The following is a 24015-nucleotide window of genomic DNA, read 5'->3' as shown; positions in this document are numbered from 1 at the left end:
CAGTGGTGGAGCACCCCTTGGGCTCAATCCCCAGAATGGGGGGGGGGGGAAGGCGCGCGGGGTGGGGGCGGGGTGGTGGTGGGAAACAGGATAAACAGGTGAGACTATAATACTACAAGTTTAAATTTAGCACATTTAAAAAAGTAAGTTTTAAATTTGTAATAAGTTACAGTAGATGGGGTAGAGAGAGAAGATGGGAGGGGAGGGGAGGGGGGATAGTAGAGGGATAGGAAAGGTAGCAGAATACAACAGTCACTAGTATGGTAATATGTAAAAACGTGGATGTGTAACCAATGTAATTCTGCAATCTGTGTACGGGGTAAAAATGGGAGTTCATAACCCACTTGAATCAAATGTATGAAATATGATATGTCAAGAGCTTTGTAATGTTTTGAACAACCAATAAAAAAAATCTGTAATTAGTTTAAGGAAAAACATACTCCAGGAGTTTAAGATCTCAATAGTTGAAGATTCTTTGATGCTTTCCTGTCTTGTGATTCACCTTGTAAAGCTATTAACTTTTTTTTCCCCCTTCTTCCATATTATGGGGATGAATTGCTTTTTTTGAGGGGAGATACAGTGGGTTGAACCTAGTGAGCTTTACCATTGAGCTACATCCTCAGTTTTTTTTTTTTTTTTTTAATTTTAAGATAGGGTCTTGCTAAATTGCTAAGGCTGTCCTTGAATTTGCCTTACCAGTCACTGGGATTACAGGCTTGTGTCACCATGCCCTGCTACAGCATGCTTATTTTTAAAGATTCAACTGTTGAGAAGAAAAAGTGATCTCATAAGGGGAGAGACTGATTCAGAGCTGGAAAAGACTTCAAGGGAAGGAAAAAGAAAAAAAAGTTTAGGAAAGGTTAACAAAAATTTTTAATGAAGTGGTGTGAATTAAGAGTGAGGTTACATAAGGCCAGGGAGAGAAAAGAAGAGATGTATATTTTTTTGCCTGAGGTGCTTAGCTTTCAAGTTCCAAAACAAAATTTCATGTACTGTTTGTCTATTCTTTGGCATTTATTTTCCTTGTTCATGCACATCCCTGGCAATCAGGAACAAAAGGGAGTAATGGCAGCTGTCACTCATGCATAAAGGCACAGTGGAAGACAGGAAGCCCAGCACCTGGAAGATGGATGGGGAGTCCTTTGGGACCCTCTGTGTTCTCACAATGACAAATCACAATAGCCTCCCTGCATGAGTAAAGGCTGACAGGTTGGTCTAAAGGAGGTTGATTTACCCATTCTAGTGTTTATTAAGAAGTAACAGCTGGGGCTGGAGGTGTAGCTCAGTAGCAGAGTGCTTGCCTGGTGTGCACAAGGCCCTGGGTTCAATCCCTAGCACCACAAAAATAAAATATTCCTCAAGAAGTAACAGCTGAATTCAGATGAGTTGGGTTAGATATAGCAAATTGAGATTGCTGGGCTGTACCCAGACTTATTCCAGCTCTACTTGAGCCCTCACAGACCTGCAAAAAGAGCCATTGACAGCCACTGGAATGCAACCAGTAGGAAAAGCAAACTAAATGCAGTCTGGGAGCCCTTGCCAGCAAGCCAGAGCCCAGATGACTCAGCAGGGTAGAGCTGTGACCCTTCACTTCCGGAGTCTTTACCCAGTGCTGCTACAAATGCATGCACACGAACTGGTCTTACTCCAGAGCCTATCCGAGAACAACATGCAGTGGCTAACACAACTTGGCACAACACATAGGCAGGCTTCTCTGAAGAAGGTCAATCCCCAGGTTCTGGGTAACATCAACTCCCAAAAGTTTGGCTGAGAACACCAACATAAAGGACAGAGCAGACACCAAGCAATCACAGTCTACCTGAAATCCTGTAAAACTGTTCCCCTAGACAGGCATAGGAGTTGGAGAATGTAGAAAAGAACAGACAGGGTGGGATGGAACTATGGGGTTCTGGCTGATGCATCACAAATCACCTTCCAAGGCTGAGCAATCAGTAATGGCAGTAATGATGAACTCCCTTCAGTGACAGCAGTGGCTTTACTCTTCAGCAGCTGAGACGCCCCAGAGCAGATAGCTGCCATGCATAACACTCTGCTCAAGCTTCAGATAAAATCCACCTCTGGGCTTCGTGCATTCATCACCAGGTATCTGGTACTTTATGAAGAGGAATCCTTCCTTTCATTTTTTAGTCAAATAAGGATTCATTTTTGAAAGGCGCTTTTTAAAGAAGCTCCAGAGAGGATGGGAGGGTAGTTCAGTGGTCAAGTGCTTGCTTAGCATGTATGAGGCCCCAGAGCCATAAATAAATACACGAATCCACACATAATCCATAAGTAAGCTTCAGAGATAGGATGGGGTTTAGAAGTGAAAAGTAATAGTCCAGTTAAAACATCAGGGATCGGCTGCCTCACAAAATGTGCTCCCACTCCTAAAGATGTGCAGAGGGCAAACTGGGGTTCAGTCCTCCCAGTAATAATGCCTGGCTTCCTTCCCCACTGAATGCACTTACTGAGCAGGGGCCAGAGGGCCTCCTCAGGTTACATCACCTGGAGGGAATTCCCTAAAAGAATTCATCTGGCCTCTCTCTCCCCCTGAAAATTCGAACCTTGCTTTTTCATCTCTCTGGGGTCTGCCTGCCTACAGAGATGATGAATTCTGGATCCCTCTCCTATGGGTGTAGATGGCTTTCCCTGCAGCTTCCTGGCTTCTGTTGTCATGCTGTGCTAGGGAAAGGGTGGGTAAGTCTACCTAATAATTCATGGATAAAATTTCAGAAGGCTCCCTTGGCTGCAGACCCAAAGCCACATTCTTTAAAAAGCATCATCAGCACTAAAGATGGCATTTTTGTATCTATCAGCCTTACTTCTTTCTTTCTAACTGGTTTTGAATTTGGGAATGAAAGAGGAGTTATTTACTGGGTCCTCAAATCTCAAGAGTGGTTAGGAGTTGCCTTGCATATCTTATAGTTTCAGTGAATATTTATTGAAGATATATATGCAAAAATGTTATAAGAAAACTTAACAAAAGAAAATGTGTAAATGTACATAATAATCCTATGAAATTAGTGTTGTTATAGACCCCAAGTCACAGGAGAAACTTGTGTTCAAGAAGTTCAAAAAGCAAAAACGTGATAAGAAGGAAACAAACAATAAAATATATGATCTTATTTCTTCATGAGTGGATATTTGACCATATCTGACCCCATCTAATTTTTGAGAAACAGTCCAAAACATGATATGCAGAAATTTCTATATGAATTCTCAGAGCAAAGTAATCTAAACTATATTCAAGTCAGGCACAGTGGCCCATGCCTATAATCCTAGGGACTTGGGGAGCCAAGGCAGGAGGATCACAAGTTCAAGGCCAGCCTCAGCAATTTAGCAAAGCTCTAAGAAACTTAGTGAGACCCTGTTTTCAAAATAGAAAGGACTTAGCATATGGAAATTGGTTTTTCAACCATGTAGAACATAGAAAGTTTTTCCCAGATATTTTATAGGCCAAATGAAAACCTAAGACGTGAAAACCTAAGAGGAAGGACTCTTCCTTTATATGTACCAAAATAAACTTGAAGGGCACCATGACACTGTTTCACAAGTTCTTCCCCATTTTTACAACCAAATATTTAAGCTATTATTCCTTTATGAGTTATTAAAAAAACATTCAAAATGAACTGCTTCCATGTAAAAATTCATCATACAACTAGCCATCTGCCTGCAGTTGAAAAAGGGAACTGTGTGTAGAATCATAATAGCAAGGGGACCTGACCAGCTTCCACAGTGACTTTAAGGTGTTACCATTTTAATTCACCCTCACAAATGCACAAAGAGCCTGTGAAAACTAGTGTTATCAACCCCAAGTCAGGGGAGAAACTTGTGTTCAAGAAGTTCAACTCCTTGACCAAGATTATCAGCTGATTAACAATAATGGCATTGAGATAGAAACCCAGGTCTTCTAAAACTTAGTTGCTATCCGTTCCATTCAGTCATGATTCTGGAATAAGGATGCTAAGATGTTCACACTTTCCCCTGCAGGTTTACAGTCTCTGGTCCTGAGACCTGGACACTTAAGCAAGACCCGAATAAAATAAGCAGGAGCATACAGAAGTGCTAGTTAATTCACTGCCTCCAGATTCCTCCAACCTTTCTCTATTCCTGCAGGCTCCTTTTAAGGAAGAAAAGTGAGTGAAGTCTTTCACTTTATTTCCTTCCTTCTTTGTCCCTGGCCTGACCTGAGAAGGTACAGCCCAGGAACCTGACCAGTGGAGAGCTGATGGGAAACAGTCTCTCATCTGCTAACTACAGGATGCCCCCTTAACTCCAAGAAGAACCTGATGGTTCAGCTTTCTTGAACTCACCAGTGTTCAGATGCTCACCTACAGCTGTCATGACAGCAGCAGCTGGCACGGGGTTCTTGAAGGAGCCAAGCTACAGATGAAAAGCTTTGGCTTTGACAGCACTAAGGGAAACGAGGGAGGGAGAGCCTTGAGTGCTGGGAAAGCAGGTCTCTAGTAGTAGTTCTGCATCCTGCTCCGCCCACTTGCATTCTTCAGGCCCACCTTCTCTGATTAATTTTCGAAGGCACAGCAAAAGGCTGAGTCCTGAGCAAGGGGAGCTTGAGTGGTCTCAAGGCAAACTGGGAATCCAGTGATAATAACAATTATCAAGGACAAAAACAATGCATAAAAGGAGCCTCCCAAACCACTAGAATCATTAAATAAAATGACATCTGGATATTGTATATCAGAGTTACTAAGTGAATTAAAAAATATTTATCTTTTAGTTATAGGTGGACATAATATATTTTATTTTATGTGGTACTGAGGATGGAACCCAGTACCTCATGCACGCTAGGTGAGTGCTCTACCTCTGAGCCACAACCCCAGCCCTATTAAGTGAATCTTAAAGGCATCCTTGTTTTGGAAATCAATTCAGTGAAACCTGATTGTCAAATTTCTGGGCTCAACTCAAGACACCCAATTAGTCTTAAGAACTTCACTCAGGAGAAATAGCAGATTGAAATGTTCATAAGAGATTCCTTCTTATGAATCATGGTTATTGTACTTCAATTAAGTGTGGTGAAGCAGCCACAGAAATAATGCTTAACTTTCCAAAGGAAAAATCCTCCTTAAGACCAACCAACTGTGCCCCGAATCCTGAAAAGACACATCCTGTGTGTAACTATGCTTACTTGAAGGTGACTGAGATAAAACACCTAACACCCCTCTTTCTGCTAATCCTGCCATTTCTCTCAGCTATGAGAAAGTATCACCAGAGTGGAAATAACACGCAGCAATGTGATACTGGGAACCTCACTGAAAAGGCATCCATGACAGACCACGAATACTGGGTAAGAAAAGTGAGGAAGAGAATTGAAAAGATGGCACTGTGGAGAAGATATTACCTAATATATTCAAGGGAAAGCATTTTCTGAAACTTCCTCTTGTTAACAATTCAAAAAACAAAAAACAAACAAACAACAAAACACAACTTTGATTATAATGGAAAGAAACCCAGAAGTAATTAGCTCTTCATCTACTCAAGGTAAGTTACTACTTTCCCCACACTGTCTCCAGCCCACTACACCTCCCCTCCTCTTCCTCTTTGAACTCACAGCACAATGTCATATTAAGAGGAAGGGCTCAGTACTTACATCAATCCAGAGTCACAATCCTGGATCTGCCATTTAGATTACTTATCTCTGTCCTCCATGTTCCTTTCAATAAAAGAGAAATGACAGCACTCACCTGAGCAGTCCTGGGGAGGATTTAGTGAGTCCACATAAACACCCATTTAGCTCAGTGTATAACACTGGTTCTTTCTATGCTTTGGATATTTCTTGCTGCTCAGCCAATGCAATTTGTTTTTAAAATGGACAAGTTTCTTTCTCTTCCTCTCTCCTTGCTCCTCCCTAATCTGTCCCCCTCTCTAATCTCAGGGGAAATAGGATTACCTTTCTTCGGTCCTTAAGCACACACCCACCATAGGAATGAAGTAATCCAGACTTTGGGGATGGTACTAGAAGATCTCAGAAACGCTTGCTTATCTCCCATTTTAACGAGTAAATTACAACTTCAACAGAGAACAGGAGCAATGTAGCCCTTGAATCACCTCTTTAAAAGACCATCATTCCTGTTGATGGGCAGAATCACAGTCTTTGGGACAGAAGCCCCTTGGTTTCTCCTTTGCTAGCCAATCAATAAACCTTCTTTTTCCTTTTTCTCAAGACCTTGCCTTCGTTATTGGATTGGCATTGAGGATGAGGATGGAGCTTTCGGTTACAGAAGGACAACTGTGCCACACACTCTTGGCCTTCCTGTGCCCTTGGACCAATCCCATGCATAGAGATTAACAGGGGTTCATTTGATGCTTTGATTATCTCTCTTGTGGCTTTGAAACTTACATATATTTTTTCTTTTTCCCAATCTTCTTTTCCCTAAACTTCTCCTCCCTGATCTTGTTTTCTTAATCTTCTCCTACCTGATCTCCTCACTGATCTCCTTTGATATTCTTTTCCCTAAACCTCTCCCTGATCTCTCCCTAATCTAGTTTTCTTTGAATTACTTCTATAAAAGCCCCCTGTTCCTGGGGATGGGCAGAATCACAGCTTTTGCAAAAGGACTCCCCTGTGTTTCTCCTCTGCTAGCAAGGCAATAAACCTTTTTCTTTTTTCTCATAACAGTGTCCTCGTGATTGGATTGGCATGGGGATAGGACAGAGCTTTCAGCAGAGAGATTCACCTGGAAAGTACATAATGAAGTAGAGCCATGCCATATAGATGGATGGGACTGGGCTGGCTTATCCCTGCCTCTGAGAGGCTTTGGTGAAGGGGCTGAGTCCAAGAAGTTTACAGTGAGGAAGAAGATGAAGCCACCAAAGTTCCCAAGCGCCAAAAACATCACGGTGTTTCTCCAAATCGAAGTTGAAATTGAAATGATAAACCATAAAATAACTTTATGGAAGTCAGTGAAGGTCTGCTTTTACCCATGGCAACCCATTTGGGGTGTTTTGGATAAGTACTGAATACAAATTCTTTTAAAAATATTTCCTACTGGGCACCAATCTCCAGGTGCCCTGAATACTTGTCGGAGTCTGGCTACCTGGTGATCTAGTCCTGCTTGCACCAAGGATTCCCTCCAGGTCCACTGAAGCAGGAAAGCTAGCATGGGCAGGTGAGGTGGAGGGGAAGCTGGATTTCCGTTCCTGCCCTGTCTCCAACTGGCAGCTGAACCTTAGGCCAGTTCTCACCACAGGGCTCTAGTTTCTACCCTGTGGAAGGAGAAGACTGGGCTCAGACCATTTCTGAAGTTCTCTCTAGATTTAGGCTGGCAGGAATCAGTTTCTAAGCTTACTGTAATGCATCACTGCTGATCCCTTTCATTCTTACTGTACCATGCTGCTCAGTGCTGTGCTCAGTGCTGCAGGTCAGCAGAGCTAGGGAGAATGGACCCCTTCGTATCACACTTTATGATGAAGCCATTCGGTTTTCTGACAGGATTCACTGGGCTAAAAATGTATGAGGCACAGTCTGTTCCCCATCCTGCAGGAAGTCTGGCTGTTATCAGAGCACGTGAAAATTCATGGCACAAAAGCCCACAGCACAAGAATTAGGTACCCCTTATCCTTCCTGTCCCCTTTCTGCCTCCACTCACCAGAAGGACAGAAATCACCACTGGATATCTGGCTTCGTGATTCTTGGTTGCTGAGATGGTGGGTATAATTGTGAAGCAAACAGGGAGAAGACAAGACACCTACACTGACTAAGGCCTACACTGACAAGACACCTAAGCTGCTAAGGGTAGGTAGTCTGGAAGGGATGCTGTTGTAGCTTTGATGGTTGGAAAACTGGGACAGGCACAAAAAATGACGTGGGGCTAAAGAGAAGCTCCAGTTTGGTGCTCCCTGCAGTTTGTAGTTAAACTTTTTGATTTAAATTATAATTCAGACCTCCAGAGCTGTAAAGACTTTCTTGAGAAGAACAGCCTTCCTCGCTCTGCTTTGGAAATTCTGTGTCACTATATTTCAAGATCGGCCTCAAATGTTAAGCATACACTACACCTGACCTGAACAAAGGCCTATTTTTAACCGTGGATTTTTGATGACGTATAAAAATCACTCAACTTCATTCCTCTTCCAAACCCCAAATATCTACACAAAATCAGGCAAAAAAGAATACACCTGATGATGGTTTTAATCTACATCTCTCACCTTCTTTACCCTCTGAATTCTCTCCAATGAAGCCTTTACCCAACAAACACTTATTTCTCCCAAGGGAAAGCAATAATTGAATAAAACAGGGTTGGCATCAGCATCACAACGTCCCCCTTCTGGGTTCTCTTTGCTCACTGCTTTCTCTGCCTGAAACATCCGGTTTTCTGGTTCTCCTTTTTGGTTTTATCTCTGTCTGCATCAGTGCCTGTTGGAGGTATTCTTGAAATCTCCATGCCAGTAACCCTGCTAATCCTTCCTTGATTCTCCCAGAGCATCCTCTGCATTTCTGCCCTTCCAAACTTTTCAACAATTGCCTGCTTTTGTGTATCTGTCACTGAACTGTAAATCTGTGCAGGACAGGGATTATAACCTACGTTTGCTTTTCCAGGGCCTAGTACAGCACCCAGCACAAGGAAGGAGTGCAATAAATACACAGTTGTAAGGCTTACCACAGTCTTTAGCTGGATTCTTAAGAGTGACACTGTAAGGCAGGAATCACTGGTCTCCTTTTACAAAGAAACTGTTGCTCAGAGGGGTTTTTTTTATAGACTCTCTGAGCCTTTCAGTTCTGACACCTATGGCTCCTAGGTTCGATTTTCACAGGACCACATTCTAATCAGCTGACTGTACAAATATAGCAGACAAAGGCGAAAGCACTGATCTTCTGATGTGGGCGTATGCTAGAGACCCACACAAGTGAAGTACAAACATACAAAACATTCTAATATGGGCAGAATAACTGTTCTGAAAGCAGGAATGCTGATCAGATATGGAGACGGAGTTTACATCAATTCTTTTCTCAAGGACCTTTTGGTCCTAGAGCTCTGCAGAAATGTCTGGGTACACATGAATTAGATACAAACAAAGTTTATCTGGTTATAAGGTCATGAAACAAACTGTCTCTGGTGAACTGCCAACACTGCCTCAGACATCTTGAAAGAGCTGCTCATGGGACAGCTGCAAGCTGCCAAAGTAGAAGTAACGTGGATGTGGCTGATTCCCCATTAGGCTCAGGAAGCAACAAGGGGCAGGAAATGCAGGCAGCTAACAGGCAGGCCGGGCGGGTGTGGGTCTTGACTCTTTGTGACCCTGTGGAGCACTTGAGCTTCTCCTCAGCTTAGGAAAGTGGTTTTTAGCACAGCTGTACCCTGTAATGGCATGGAGTAGCCTCTTAAAAGCACCCAAAGCTAGCTGTTGCATTAGTTGGCCTAGGGTGGCCCTTGTGTGGGCATTTGAGTTGATTACAAGCTCCTCTGCAGTTCTCACATGCAGCCAGTACTAAAGGCCTGGGTGTTTTCAAAATAGCTCACCTGGTTGATCCAAAATTAAAATGACAAGCACAATAGTAACACCATTTGAAACTTTCTTTATCCTATACCCACTAGTGTTTAAGACACTTAGGTAAACAGCCACTTAAGTTAGGTCATTGGGGGCATGTCCTTGAAGAACAGATTGGGATCCCAGCCCTTCCTTTTTCTCTCCATTTTGCTTCCTGGCTGTCATGAGGTGAACAGGAATCTTCTGAGCACCCCAACTAGGATGAACTCTGCCACCACAGGCTCAAAGTATCAGGGCCAAGGACCATGAATTGAAATCTCTGAAACCCTGAACAAATAAACCCTGAATAAAATAAACCTTTGTTCCTTTAAGTTGAAAATCTCAGGTATTTTGTCACAGAGATAAAGAGCTGACTTAGTGTACCTATAAATGACACAGAGATTATATAAGACCACAGTATCTAACAATGGTTAAAACACTTGCCTGTTAGAGCTTTACACTATGTAAAATGTTCAGTACATATCTGCTGTCATACCTTTCTTTTCCTATCCCAAAGAGCTGGGTATAATATTCTGGAGTTTGGGGCTCAGTCATTCTGTCCCGAGCCTTACAAATTATACACAGATGCACACTGCTTTAAGAAAAAAACGATAAAGAGATCACTAGAATCATAAAAGAATGAGATGTGATTATTCATTTTCTCAGAGCTCTTTTAAGACATCTAAAAATAATTTAGCTAACAAAAGTTCAAGGTCTTAACAATTTTTCAGAAGCTCAAGTGCTGTATAAAATATATGAATAGAAACATGTAGATATGAAGATATTTTAGTAATTTAAGGATTATATAAGTCAAATCTGTTCACAGAGAAAATTGGAAACTAAAGATAAGCAAAAAGAGGAATGAATATATACATCTTTATATAAAACTTTCAAATCAACATTATGCTACTTAGACGATACATGTACTACACAGAAAAAATTTTATTACACATACATTTATACACAGTTTTGGGAGCCTGGTTAGAGCCAGCTTGAGTTGCCTCTGAAATTAAGCAGACACACAGTTGAAAATTTTTCTAAGTTGTTTGTTTGTTTACAATAATGGCTTGAAAAAATTTAAGAATTTAAAACTCATGTCAAATAAGAAAAACAAACTAAAATTCTACCTCACAGACTTTAATTTCATTTCTCAAACATGCTCACTATAGTATTATCATTTACTCAGCTCCTATCTGTCCTCAGATAAGCAAGTACAGAGGTCAATTAACACAGGTCACTGCTGTCCCTGAAACCATATGCTCACTGCATGATGCCTGGGTGGAATGGGAATGGAAGACCTTGGTTGGTAGGCAGATTTGGGTCTTAGACTGACAATGAAAGAATATAAGCCTGTTGCAGAGAATACAGCTTTTTACCTTTTACTATATGGTTCTTTCTGAACTTGACAGAACTTCCCATACTGTGTAAGCCAATACCTTTCCTCAACTGTAAGATACAGAACACTTATATTCTTAGGAAAAGAGACAAATACTTGAGTGACTACTTATATTGCCTTTATGAATACACTCATGCTGCTCACATGCAAATAGTGGTAAATATATGTTATTTTTCTATAATCCACTTTACCTAATATTGAACTCATAATGTACACTACACTTAATGGTTTTACTCTGTTCTCAATTCACTGTTAGCCAATTCATGTCACCAGCCTTGATTACACCAATTACCTCTCAATCCAACAGAATGTGATCCTGTCTGATTTACTAAATGATTCAAGTTTACCTGTCTAAAGTGCTATCTAAAAGAATGTTTGAGATAAGGAACCATCAGAATTTCCTATGTTCTAAAATGTAATACACAGAGATAAACAAGAATCACACTTTTACTGTACATTCCAATTACCTGCCAAGTATTTCCTCTCAAACCCTCCTGCTCTGATGCCAAGAAAGCTATGCACTTGGCCCACTCTGAGAAAGTACAAAGTGAGAGACACGAGGAGATATGAGCTGTTATAACAAATGACAAAGCCCAGGTGGCTTAAACAAGCATTCATTTCTCATGGTTCTGGAGGCGAGAAGTCTGAACTCAGGGTGGCAGCATGGTTGAGTTCTGGGCAGTGACCTTTCCCACGCTGTGGAGAGCTGACTTCCCTCACATGGTGAACAAAGGGCAGAAGAGCTCTCTGGAGTCCCTTTTTTAAGGGCAATAATCCCATTGTGAGGACAGATCCCTCATGACCTAATTATCAGCAAACAGCCCCAACTCCTAATACCATCATATAAGGTTTAGGATTTCAACATGTGCATTTTTGTGGGGGACATAAACATTCATACCATAACAGGAGCCCTTTGCTTTCAGCATATATTGTTCCAATGAGAGTCATAAGGCAAGGATTTAGCACATTTAAATCTTAAATTGATTGAGGAAAAAAGAGCAGTCAAAAACTCAAAACACCAATTATTTGCAAATACCAAAGCAGAACAAGCCAAACTAACGATTAAATTACTCCAGATATGCATGCAATGAAACTCTCATTTTCTACTATGCTCTACTGAAAAAAAGATCAAGTCTGTAAAAGGTCTTAAGTCTGAAGACCAAGGGCACATCCCGAGGCAGTGTTTTACACAGACACTGAAGCACCCAAAATGATAACATAACCCATTACAGTACAGATAGATAGATGGTTTTTCTACTAAGGAGTATGACTGTTAGGGAAGAATTTACACCTGGGGACATAGGAACGTTTTTAACAATCCTTGGGAAGCTGTAATTCACAGTATTTTGTTTTATTTTCAGATGATACTTTTGTTACCAGAGAAAGGTACTAATTCTCATCCTACAATTCTAGTTTACCTTTTCTTCTAGCTATCTTAGCAAACAAGGAGAAATTTTCATCATAAAATTACATGTTCTCTAGAACAAAAACATTAAGTATACTCATCAAGTATACTTGGAAGCTGCATCATGTTCTGGCCCGCTGATTGCCCCTCTGTTATCTGGGTATGCCGAGCTCACATGTGCCTTGACAACTCTGCACCTGCTTATCCTTCTGCAGGACTGCTCTTCCTCAGATCTTCTGGCTGCTCCTCTTCTCATCATGCATGCCACAGATCCCCTGTCACCTCTCCACAGAGGCTTTCCTGACAATCTACACCCCGATTCACTGTCTCCATTGCATTTATAACTATTTGAAATTATCCTGTTTATGATTTGTTTGCTTGTATATCCATAAGCCAGGACCTGGTCTATCTTGCTCACACTATATTCTTAGCACCCAGAACAGTGCCTGTCATGTAGGTATTCAATAATTGTATGTTGAATGAATGAATTAAATTAACTAGAAGTCAATGAGAGGTCATATGAACATGTAACTGCAAATGAATTTATTTGATCAAAACTTACCTCTGTATGCTGTAGCTGGCAGGAACACTAGAGACAATCTACATTGATTTCAGGAAAGTATTTAACAAAGTCTAAATAATAACCTTGTAAATTTGACAGAAATAGCAATCTAGTAACAGGTCTACAGATTCCTTACAGACTGAACCACTGTATCAAGGGAGCTGAAAAATGGAGTAGGAGGGTGCCTCTGTGTACCTGGTCCTGCCTGACCCTACACTGTTATCAAAAGTCTGTGAGGTGAAAAATTTAAACTGCACAAAGCCGAAAAGGATAGCAAATGGATGGGAGAACAGAATCAGATATTATCAAAAATATCTCTACAGGTTGAAACAAACAAGGATATTTAATAGGAATCATCCTAAAGATTTGCATATCATTTACAATTCTAAGATTAGAGAGACGGACTTTTGGACACCTGACTGAACCAGCAGTAGCACCCATGAAAAGTCCTAGTGTTATTATTGTGAGCTTCCCGTGGGTCACCCACATGATGTGGCTACCAAAGAACCATTACAAGAATCTAAAACATGCTTTGGGAGGATGAACCTGAGTTATAAAAATTCTAAATACAAATTTCATGTTTGATTTCATTCAGTAACAGTTTCTGAGCACTCCTGATGTGACGGGCATTACAGACAGCACAGGAGCTGAAGGCATAAGAGACTGAAGGTCCAGTGAGGGGGACAGAATTTGGGTAGGGAGGACAATGGAAGAGAGGCAAACTGTAAATCATAGGAACAGAGTTGTCCAATCCACACGGATGGGCTGGGGAAAGTTCTCCAGAAAAGACGACTCTTGGAAACAGAAGATTTAACTCAGAGAGTGAGGTGAAAGTAAGTGAAATCAAGAGCTCAGCATAGTGCCAGGCACACAGCAAATCACAAGAACAATGTTGGGTACGACTATCATTATCATCAATACTGTTGCTGTTGTTATAGTAATTATTAAGAATGAATTCTCCTTGACAGCTCTTAGAGTAGAATTCCAACTAATATATGTAGAGGAAATGATGGAAACACAAAAATCAACCATTAGGCAAATATTTTAGTAATAATCACTAGAGTCCGAGACTCACTGATGGATGCTAAAATTAATGGACAGAAGTATGAGAAACAAGACATTTGCAATGTCTCAAAATATCTTTCCACAAGAAACTTATTACAAAGGGGGAAAACACTGACACCACCCTGACCAAGAGCTCAGTTAATATCCCCAGGGATAAGACACAGCAACATCATGTTCATCTTGGTATGATTAACTGGGAAGAGCGTGTCACTTCTGTGGTATTCTTGCTAAGAATGCATAATCCCAGTCTAACCATGAGAAAATACCAGAAAACCCAAAGTGATGGTGAACAAAATAACCAACCAGTGTGCTTCCACCAAAATGTTAATGTCATGGAGGACACCCTGAGGAGCTACCACAGACTGACACAGACTATAAGGGATCTTGAATTGGATCAAGAAAAAGGACATCGGTAGGAAAATTTGAGTAAGGCCTCTACATTAGGTAACAGTGTTGTATGAGAAGATTGATTTCCTATATTCTATTATCACCCTTCAACATGTATGATGTTAACCTCAGGGAAGCCAGGTGAAAGGTAGTTTAAAAAAATTCTGTACTATTTTTGTGACCTTTCCTTGAATCTAAAAAATATTTCAAGATAAAACATAAAAAAAAAAAAAAAAAAAAAAAAACTGGATACACCTGAGCCAGGAAACCAGAGATTCTGACAGGAGATAAAGGGAAGGCGGAGAGGCTGACTCAGACCTAAATTTTAGTTACTGGGACTACCAGGCTAAACTATGTCAGGAAGAACACTGAGCGGATGATGGAGTGTACAGAGCCTGGGGCTATAAATACCAAAAAATTGGCTCTAACTAAAAGAATGTAGAGAGAACTGCTCTGAGTAGAAGAGAACTGGTTCTCAGGGTATAGCCAAACGCATTCTTGATGATTCAGCTCCAGTATCAAGAGCATTAATCAACATGGTTTTATAATGTGGAGGCCCCAGGGCTCCTGGGTGTGGTGTACAGCCCCTCTCCTGCAATGCTGCTAGAGTCTTGGTGCCTTTTCTTAAAAGAATAAAATAAAATAAAATAAACGTCTTTAAAATATGGATTCAGATTTACAGAAAACTGTGAGGCTACCATTAGGAGTTACAATTTACCTCACACTCAGTTTCCTGTTATTTTATGAGTACAGTACCAACCACTAGGGTCCATGTTTTTGGAAGATTTCCTAATGCTCTGTTTCTGTTCCAGGATCCCATCCAGGAGACCACACTACATTTACCAGTCATGTCTCCCTAGGCTCCTCTTGGTTTAGCAGTTTCTTATACCTTCCTTGTTTTTGATGACCTTGACAGTTTTGAGGGGTACTCGTCAGGTATTTTATAGCAGGGCCCTCAGTTGGGATTTGTCTCATGTTTTTCTCAGGATTAGCCTGGAATTATGGATTTTGGGGGAACAATATCTTAGAAGTAAAGAGCTATTCTTACCACATCAAGGGGAAATATTAACATGACTTTTTGCTGTTGATGTTGACCACCTGGCTGAGGTAGTACTTGTCAGGTTTCTTGCCCTTTCCATGCTCACCTGCTGGACGGAAGTCACCAGACACAGCTCACTCTTAAGGAGTGGCAAATTATGATTCATCTCCTTGAGGGTGAAACACCCACATAAATCAGTTGGACTTCTTTTCTGCATAGCCTATTCTTCCTCATTTATTTATTCAATCATTTATTTACCTTAGTATGAATTAATATTTATTCCATAATTTGGACTATAGATCATTGCTAGTTTATTTTGGGATCAAACTGTAAGGTTCTGTGTCACTTTGACAAACCTCCCTCACTGCGTGGTTTGCTTTTTTTTTTGAGTACTTCCTGTTTCCAGCAAGGCAAGATACGTCAGGTTTATCTTATTCTTATTTTTACATTCTCTACCCCAGCTCTAGAAACTAGAATCAGCCATTCTGCCAAGAATACTGGTTCCTTTATAGAAAAATGGTATTAGAAACCAAGATCTGGATACAAAAGGAGATTGTTGCTATTGGGGCATTGTTGCTTCTAAGCCTTGTTAGCTGACAAAAGCAGAGAAATGTACGTCTGTGTGCTAACTCACATACATCCACACATCTGTATTTCTGTATGCATCCATCAAGCTAACCATGAACTCATACCAATAACTCAAAGTAATCCATCACATGGGTCATTCCTCCCCTTGCTTATCTATAACTTGCAATTTCAAAGAAACTGGGCTCCCACCACCCATCATCCATTTACTTAATTATTCACTTCCAGTATACACATGTAGTGATTTCAGAATTATTAACCTGCACCCCTGGGAAACACCTTTATCAAGTAGGGTACAGTGCTTATATATAGTTTCTTTGCATTTAGTTTTATAGTCTCCACCCTTGTCTCAAGAAATCTCGTTCCCTGTTGTTCTCTAATCTGTCATTAGCCAGTAAACTAAATAAATGAGTTCTGTTAATATTACAAATATGCCAGCCTATGGGAACGCCTCAAATGCCAAGCCACGGGGCTCTCTGACCTGTCCTACATTCTAAATCCAGGATACTATTGCAGGAAGAGTTTTGATTACACAAAGTTTAAGAGGACAGCAAATGGAATAGAAAGAGAATTAGCAAGAAAAACACCTGAACAGATTGAAAAATAGGCCAAAATAAGAATGGTTAGATTAGCAGGGATCAAATTAAATAATTTGATTTTCAAAACTCAAGAGTTCAGATCAGGGTCAGAAGACTGGTTTAAAAGCTGCTGCTTTATCTCTGATAAAGATTTCGTGTTTTCACAGATTTTGAGTTTGATGAGGCAAAGAGAGATTAACTTGGTCACAAAAAACCATTACCAGGACAATGACCAGGATTGAACAAATTTTTGCATTTGTCAGATCATGCCTGGCCCTGATGGTTTATTCAGTTTTGAAAATGGAAGTCCTAACTGACATAATGAGATGAGCAAGAGTTATAAAGGGGCTGGAAAAATTAATTCAAAAGCAGTTAGTGAATACTACCATTGTATAAGGTATTATAAGATGTGCTAGTATTCAGGGATGATAATGATGAAAATAATAAACTGGCTTATCATATCCAACAACTGCTCAAAGCACTTCACATGTATGTATTAATTTAATCAGACAAATTACTTCTTGGTGATTCTCCCATATATTAAAGTTTCCAGATTTCTGCACATGAGAATTCTGCACATGAGAATAATGACTATGTTCAACACGTTGTATCTAACCACTTATTTTCCCATATCTTACATGCTTTTTTCCTAAGTTTTCTTCTTTTAAAAAGTAAAATTTAAATAATAAATTACCAAGCCAGGCATGGTGGGCCACATCTGTAATCCCAGTGTCTCAGGAGGCTGAGGCAGGAGAATTGAGTTCAAGACCAGTCTCAGCAACTTAGCCAGGCCCTAAGCAACTTATTGAGACCATCTCTCAAAAGGGCTGAGGATGTAGCTCAGTGGTAAAGCACCTCTCGACTCAATCTCCAGTACCAAAAAAACCAAAAATAATAATAAAAATATAATAATTGTAATAATAATAACCACCAAATCACTTGGTAGTCTATTATTATTAATTTTATTTATTATTATTAATGTTCATCACTCGGTATTGATATCTAAAAAGTTCTTTTTAAAAAAGTTTTTTAATTATAAAGATAACATCCAACAAAAAAATTTGAAGAGACACAGAAGTAAACAAAACAAATCACATAAAAGTTTATGATTATTGGTAACATTTTTGCTATGAATAAATTTGTGATCTTCATTTTATAATGAAAGTTGTACTGCATATGCATATTTTTATTTGACCTGGTGAACTTGATATTCCCTATTATTAAATAGGCTGTTTAAGCATCAGTTCATGGGTTGTGAATATAACATACGTTTTCAGATTAAAACCAAGGAAGATGCTTCCTGCCACACTCACCCATTTTAATCACTTATTACTAGGTCTTCTAAGGTTTCTAAAAGACGTCCTTGTCCTCATAAATGAATGCTCACAGAAAAAGAAAGGTAGTCTCTTAATTGCTACTGTGACAATGAGCACTTACCTAAGATAAGGAGACGTTTTTTCTGAGTGAGTTAGATTACAAAAGCTACCCAATCTTTCCATGATTTAGACTTCTAAGACATTTGGAAGAGAGAGAAAATTCAAAGTGTGACTTCCGTTTTTGAGGCAGTTACAAATTCTTGCCCCTGACAACGCCTTTGAAGAAGGGCTGTGCCCCAGGTCTAAGGTATTCCCTCCCATCTCCGGAGGTCTAGAGGACTGGCACGATGGGAAATCTATGAACTGCCATGGATGAGACACCGTACTCTGGAAAATGAAAGAGAATTTAAGAGATCAATGGAATTCACACGGATGACATGTGAGAGGGAACAAATTCTCTCATTACTACTCCTTCCCTTGCTCCACCTCTTTAACCTATCTTTAATGAGATGAAAGAATATAAGGAAAAATGTAAGTCAGTGAGGTAAGCACCTCAATGTTATGGTTGAGTTATTAGGTGTCCCAGAAAAGCTCAAGTGTGAGACAATGAAAGAAGGATTTGAGGTGAAATGATTGGGTTATGAGAGGTTTAACTAATCAGTGTGTTAATCCCCTGATAGGGACTCACTTGTTGGTAACTGTAGGCAGGTAGGGTGTGGCTGTCCCTGGGGGCATGCCTTAGGGTTCATATCTTGTCCTCCTACAGCAGAGCTCTCTTTGCTTCTTGGGTGCCATGTTTCCTGCAGCTTTCTTCAGCCACACTCCTCTGCCATCATATGCAGCCTCACCTCAAGCCCTGAGGAATGGAGCTGGCGGTCTATGGACTGAGACCCCTGACACTGTGAACCCCCAAATAAACTTTTCCTACTCTAAAATTGTTCTTGTTAGGTCTTTCAGTCAGAGCAGTGAAATAGCTGACTACGACACTCAACAAACCAGAATAACTTTACATTTTGAAGATCAAGCTAAATAGCATTTGTCTGTATGTCCAAGAAACATCTGGCTACACCTTCAGAAAACTGATGTGAAGGAAACCTGGGGAGCGAATTTAAAATGACTTTTTGCCTATTCTTCCTCCACAGCCAGTGGTCTGTGGAAGGAAATTCCTGGGAGAAGACAGGCAGCAGGTCACTTTCTGACACGGGGCTCTGCATGCAAGGTCCTCACTACAAGGTACTTATTCCATCTAAGTAAACAGAGTTGAGGGAAGACATTAAATACCAGCAATAGCAAAATAAGGATTCTCTAATGGGTCTAGAAAAACATTTCTTAGTACACACAAATGGGAAACCCATTGCTTCTTGTTCTTCCCAAATATCCCAACACAATAACATCTTCCTCCCTGCAGTTAAACACTCTGGCACTAACCTCACCAGGATGTACTAAGTCATTATGAAATTAATATATCCCAACAGTGTCAGGAAATTAATTGTCAAGGCAGAAATAAAATGTAAAACAGGGCTGGGGTGGCTGCTCAGTTGTAAAGCATTTGCCTAGCGTGCTTAAGGTCCTAGGTTCCATCCCACCAGCACAACTATCAAAAAAAAAAAAAAAAAAGGAAGGCAGAGGGTTTCAAGATATGAGTTTCCCCACCATTACTTAAAAAGAAGACATGTTTTTGGGCCCTCATGCTTCTTTCGCGACTAAACATACACATACATACATGTATATTTTTAATTGTAATCAATACTATACACAGTATTTTACACAGGACTAACAGCATGAGCAGGCTGGGGATGTAACTCACTGGTAAACTGCTTGCCTAGCATGCATGAGGCCCTGGTTTCAATTCCTAGAATGGAAAGAAAGAAAGGAAGCAAGAAAGGAATGAATAAATAAATTAAACTTACTTTAAGGGCTGGGGATATAGCTTAGTGGTAGAGTTCTTGCCTAGTATACATGAGGTGAGGGTTCAATTGCTATTACCACTCAAAACTATTACCACTGAGCTCATTCTATGTTTGAGGTTAAGATGCATGGTGTAGATGGACATCATTACCCTAGGTACATGTATGAGTATACATATGGTGCGATGATACATTGTGTACAACCAAAGAAATGAAAAGTTGTGCTGCAACTGTGTACAAATGAATCAAAATGCATTCTGCTGTAATATATACCTAATTAAAATTAATTAATTATTTTTAAAAATAACACACACACAGACACACACGATGCATGGTGTGACTGGGGAAAGAACTGGTGCTGATTAGTCCTAAGAAATAAAGTCAAAAGGAAAGTTTTAGCCAGATTTCAGAAGACACCAAGATCCAAAAGGTGTAAGCAACAGAGACAGTGGCGACTCAAAATAGTATTGAAGAGCTTTAGAAAGCAAAGTCACACCATGCCATATGAGATGGGATGGGGGTGGGCAGAAATGGGAGAATGAGAGACACTAGGGATTGTCTGGGAGGTGTTGCCATAATTAGCTAGAGAGGAGGTCCAGCTGGTATTGGTGGGACTGAGGCAGAGAGAATAAATGTAATGTTTTAAATGGAGCAATGTGGGTGGGAACTCTGATAGGCTGGGTGGAAACAGGCCATGGATGCCAAGATTTGACAGTAAGTAAGCCAGGATCCAAGTAAGTAAGTTCTTATCAGTTACGAGCACTTTTCTGGGGTAGGCCCTGTTTGAGAAGTTTCATAAACCTAATTTCTTTTCATTGGCATGTCAATTCTGAGGGTAATTATCACCATAGTTTATAAGAAGGAACCTGGGACTCAGAAATATTAAGCAGCAGAAGGTCACCCTGCTGAAAACGATGGGCTGTGAGCTCATTTTGTAGACCTCTGTGACTCTTGCTCTCCCCTTGCTTCCCCAGCATCAAGGCCTGCAGAAGAAACACAGCAGACTGCTCTCCACTCCAAAGCCACCCCCAAATTAAGTACACTCCCCAGGTGCCTGAGACCCGATCCTGCTTTCATTAGAGTATTAACATCACATACACGATTTCTGATACTTAGACGTGAATGTATATGGCATTTAGGAGCTCTGAAGTGCTGAACAGATGTTAGGTATTATTTTTATTATTGGGTGGGCGTTTTCCTTCAGTGACTAATGTCAGGAAATAGAAAGGGGCCCATCGAACAGTCTACCTCGTCTACAGCCCACCCTAAAGATGAACTTATTAAGGCTTACTGTGAGATCATTTTCCTTTACACCAAGATGTATAGACCAAATGAAGAATCTGTGTTCACGCTTTGGGATTCTTGCAGAAAGGCCCATCTGCAATTTTAGGTACAGGCTGTAGCACGACAGATGCTATTCAAACACCGTGCCCTACTTTCCTCAACATTGAGAAAGAAGAAAAAAAGGTTAACATGAAACTCTCAACTAGCTGACTTGTTTTTCTACAAACCTTACCTACAAAGTAGTAGCAGTAATAAGTAAGCAAAAAATGGATGGCAGGCCCACCCTCTTCAGGGACCCTATGCCTTCCCTGAACCGGATGCTGGCAACTGATGGTTGTCTGGGCTTTCAGGAAGCACCCAGCTTTTCCAAAGTCCCTGTGTCTCCAATGACATTCACAGACTGCTAGTGCCGAACAGGATCTGAAGGATTATTTTACTAATGAGGTAATTAAGGTCCCAAGAGATGAACAGTTCTGTGTTTTCTGCCCAACTATCAATATTCCAGCTACACCACTTGTACTAAGTGTTAGATGCTGTGGAGCACATAAGGGGTCTGCCACTAGCTTCTTCTAGGTTTCCTGTCCTCTTTTTCCCCCAGGAGAAACATCATGATGAGGCATTTTCACAGTGGCCTCAAAGGCCCAGAGTCAAGGGCATGCATGGGTCAGCTCCTTCAGGGCATCTCTCTTCAGTGGGGACTTTGCTGCGAGTGTCGCACACCTCTTTTTTAACCAACTCCGAGTAATCTTGCACCATCACAGAAGTCCACTGGTCTCTTCCCTGAGCCTCCACTCCTGCTTTAGACTCTCCCATTCTAAAAAGTGAAACCCCATTTTGATTCTACAACACCTCAGATCTGCCCACCACATTCCATCCATAGCAGCTTCTGCAAGTACCCCTCCACCTCCACCCCCGCTGCTGCAAATAGTCCTTTAAAAACTCTACTACTTTGAAAATAAAAACTACTTGCTGGCAAAGTCTTACCCATTACCTGACCCCATTCCTTCTCCTATTTTCCCCCATTTCTCCATTTGCCCTGCGCAGAGTTCTGTGTAGCTTCCTGGGTTTTATGAGTGGCTGATTTGTGCCACTTCTGATACATGGCATTCTCCTCCTTTCTTATGTGGATTTCTCCCTATTTTTCCAGGCATGGCTCAAATGTCACCCTTCTTGTAAGAAACAATATATATATATATATATTTTTTTTTTTTTTGGTGTGTGTGTGTGTGTGTGTGTGTGTTACCAGGGATTGAACCCAGTGGCACTTAACCACCGAGCCATATCCCCAGTCCTTTTTTATATTTTATTAGAGACAGGGTCTCGCTGAGTTGCTTAGGACCTCACTAAATTGCTGAGACTGGCTTTGAACCCACAATCCTCCTGCCTCAGCTCCCAAGTCACTGGGATTACAGGCATGTACCACTATGCCTGCCTAAGAATCACTATTATACTAGCATGTCAATTTCTGTCTTGCAATAAACAGTTATTTGTCCATTAATTCAATAAACATTTATTAAGCATTTGGGCACCAGTACTCTGCTGAAGATACAAAGACATTTGGAATCTGAAATATAAATGACCAAATAATGGAGAATTTACATGGCAGTCTGTACTTCTGGAGGTACTTGAGCATATGTGTTCCTTTCTCCCACATAAACTATAACTTCCTGAGGGCAGAGACTGGGCCCTTTTGTTTAATATCTCCCATAGCACTTACCATCTGTGGATGCACAGAACTTTCAGGATATCTCAGTTACAGAAGAAACATAAAGATGTTGTTAATTTACCTGCTTATACTTGAGTGGACTCAATTAACACTTAAAATTTCAAACAGTTGGTCCAGTGCATGGCACAAAATAGTCATACAGTAAATCAGATGAATGAATGGAAGGAAGGAAGGAAGAAACAAACCACCATGACAAATAGAGCTTTGTGCACTTTTGTGTCCGTGGGCCCAGCAGAATTGGCAAATAGTAGGGACCTATCTAGCATGGCAAACAGCCACAGTCACTATTCTAGAGGGATTTTTCTCTCAATCAATGGTCAGAATATCTAGTTTCTAGTCCTAATACATGTCCAAAAAAAAAAAAAAAAAAAAAAAGGTCTATGGAAAGAACCAGGGCCTTTGATTTGCAACTCCTCCCAACACACTGAACTATCACCAAGGCCAGGGACAGGGAGGAGCTGTGTCCAGGTGAAGATTCTTGAACAGCTCATTGAAAGGCTTGAAGTTAGCACCACCAACTCCCTCTCCTCATTCACACCAAGAGCACTCTCAGCATGGCCTTACTGCTCTGGGCCAAGGGTTACCAGGCCCATGACCAAATGCTCAGCTATCAATTTGGAAATGAAAAGCAGATGCTAAAAATAAAGTTTAGTGAAATCATTCAAGGTCAATGGAATGGAAACCACAATGAATCCATGCCTGAGAACAAGGCCAGTGGTCCTGGGATGGCACATGCTGGCAGCACTTGTAACTTTTCATGTGTTCCTTCCTAGAACCACTCAGTGTCTGTAGCCTGGCCAACACAACTCAGTCCCTGCTTTGCCTCTATCATGAGGCTTCAAATTCTTTCCTGAAGGTGAAGTAGGGTGAAATTCCCTAAATATAAAGCTCATTTCCCTGACAGAAAGGAATAATCTCAAGGGAAAAAAGTTGTAGCCGGTGGTCTAAACATAAATCGCCATTGTGTTTACCTTTTTAAAAAACTAATCATAAATGTGAAGATTGCACATTAAAATCCTGACTATTTTTAAATACTGAAAGATCTTGGGCTGGGGTTGTGGCTTAGTGGTAGAGAGCTTGCCTAGCAAGTCAAGTGTGAGGCCCTGCGTTCAATCCTCAGCACCACATAAAATAATGGTATTGTGTCTATCTACAACTACAATAAAAAAAAAATAAAAAAAGATCTTGTGGTCTGGAATCCACATGCCCCATGACAATGACAATTACTGCTGAGCTGCTCCTTTTAGAAGGATCACGTACCTGCCAGTTCACCACACCTCAC

General features: G+C 40.7%; 1 protein-coding gene across 8 annotated transcripts in view; it reads right to left on the bottom strand.

The window, feature by feature from the left end:
• Window positions 1–24015, bottom strand: part of Lrrc8d (leucine rich repeat containing 8 VRAC subunit D) — a 112636-nt gene that overhangs the window by 26725 nt on the left and 61896 nt on the right. Inside the window, exon 3 of one of the 8 annotated variants that reach the window (XM_078026694.1) lies at window positions 5609–5671. The exons of the other annotated variants lie outside the window; for them this stretch is intronic. The gene's annotated coding sequence lies outside the window, so the exon portion shown is untranslated. The remainder of the gene's footprint in view (window positions 1–5608; window positions 5672–24015) is intronic. 8 annotated transcript variants of the gene reach the window in all.

This window comes from Ictidomys tridecemlineatus, chromosome 11 (genome assembly GCF_052094955.1).
Source record: "Ictidomys tridecemlineatus isolate mIctTri1 chromosome 11, mIctTri1.hap1, whole genome shotgun sequence".
Lineage (NCBI taxonomy): Eukaryota > Metazoa > Chordata > Mammalia > Rodentia > Sciuridae > Ictidomys > Ictidomys tridecemlineatus.
Note: the sequence above shows the minus strand (reverse complement) of the source record. Positions and strands in the feature narration are given on the sequence as shown.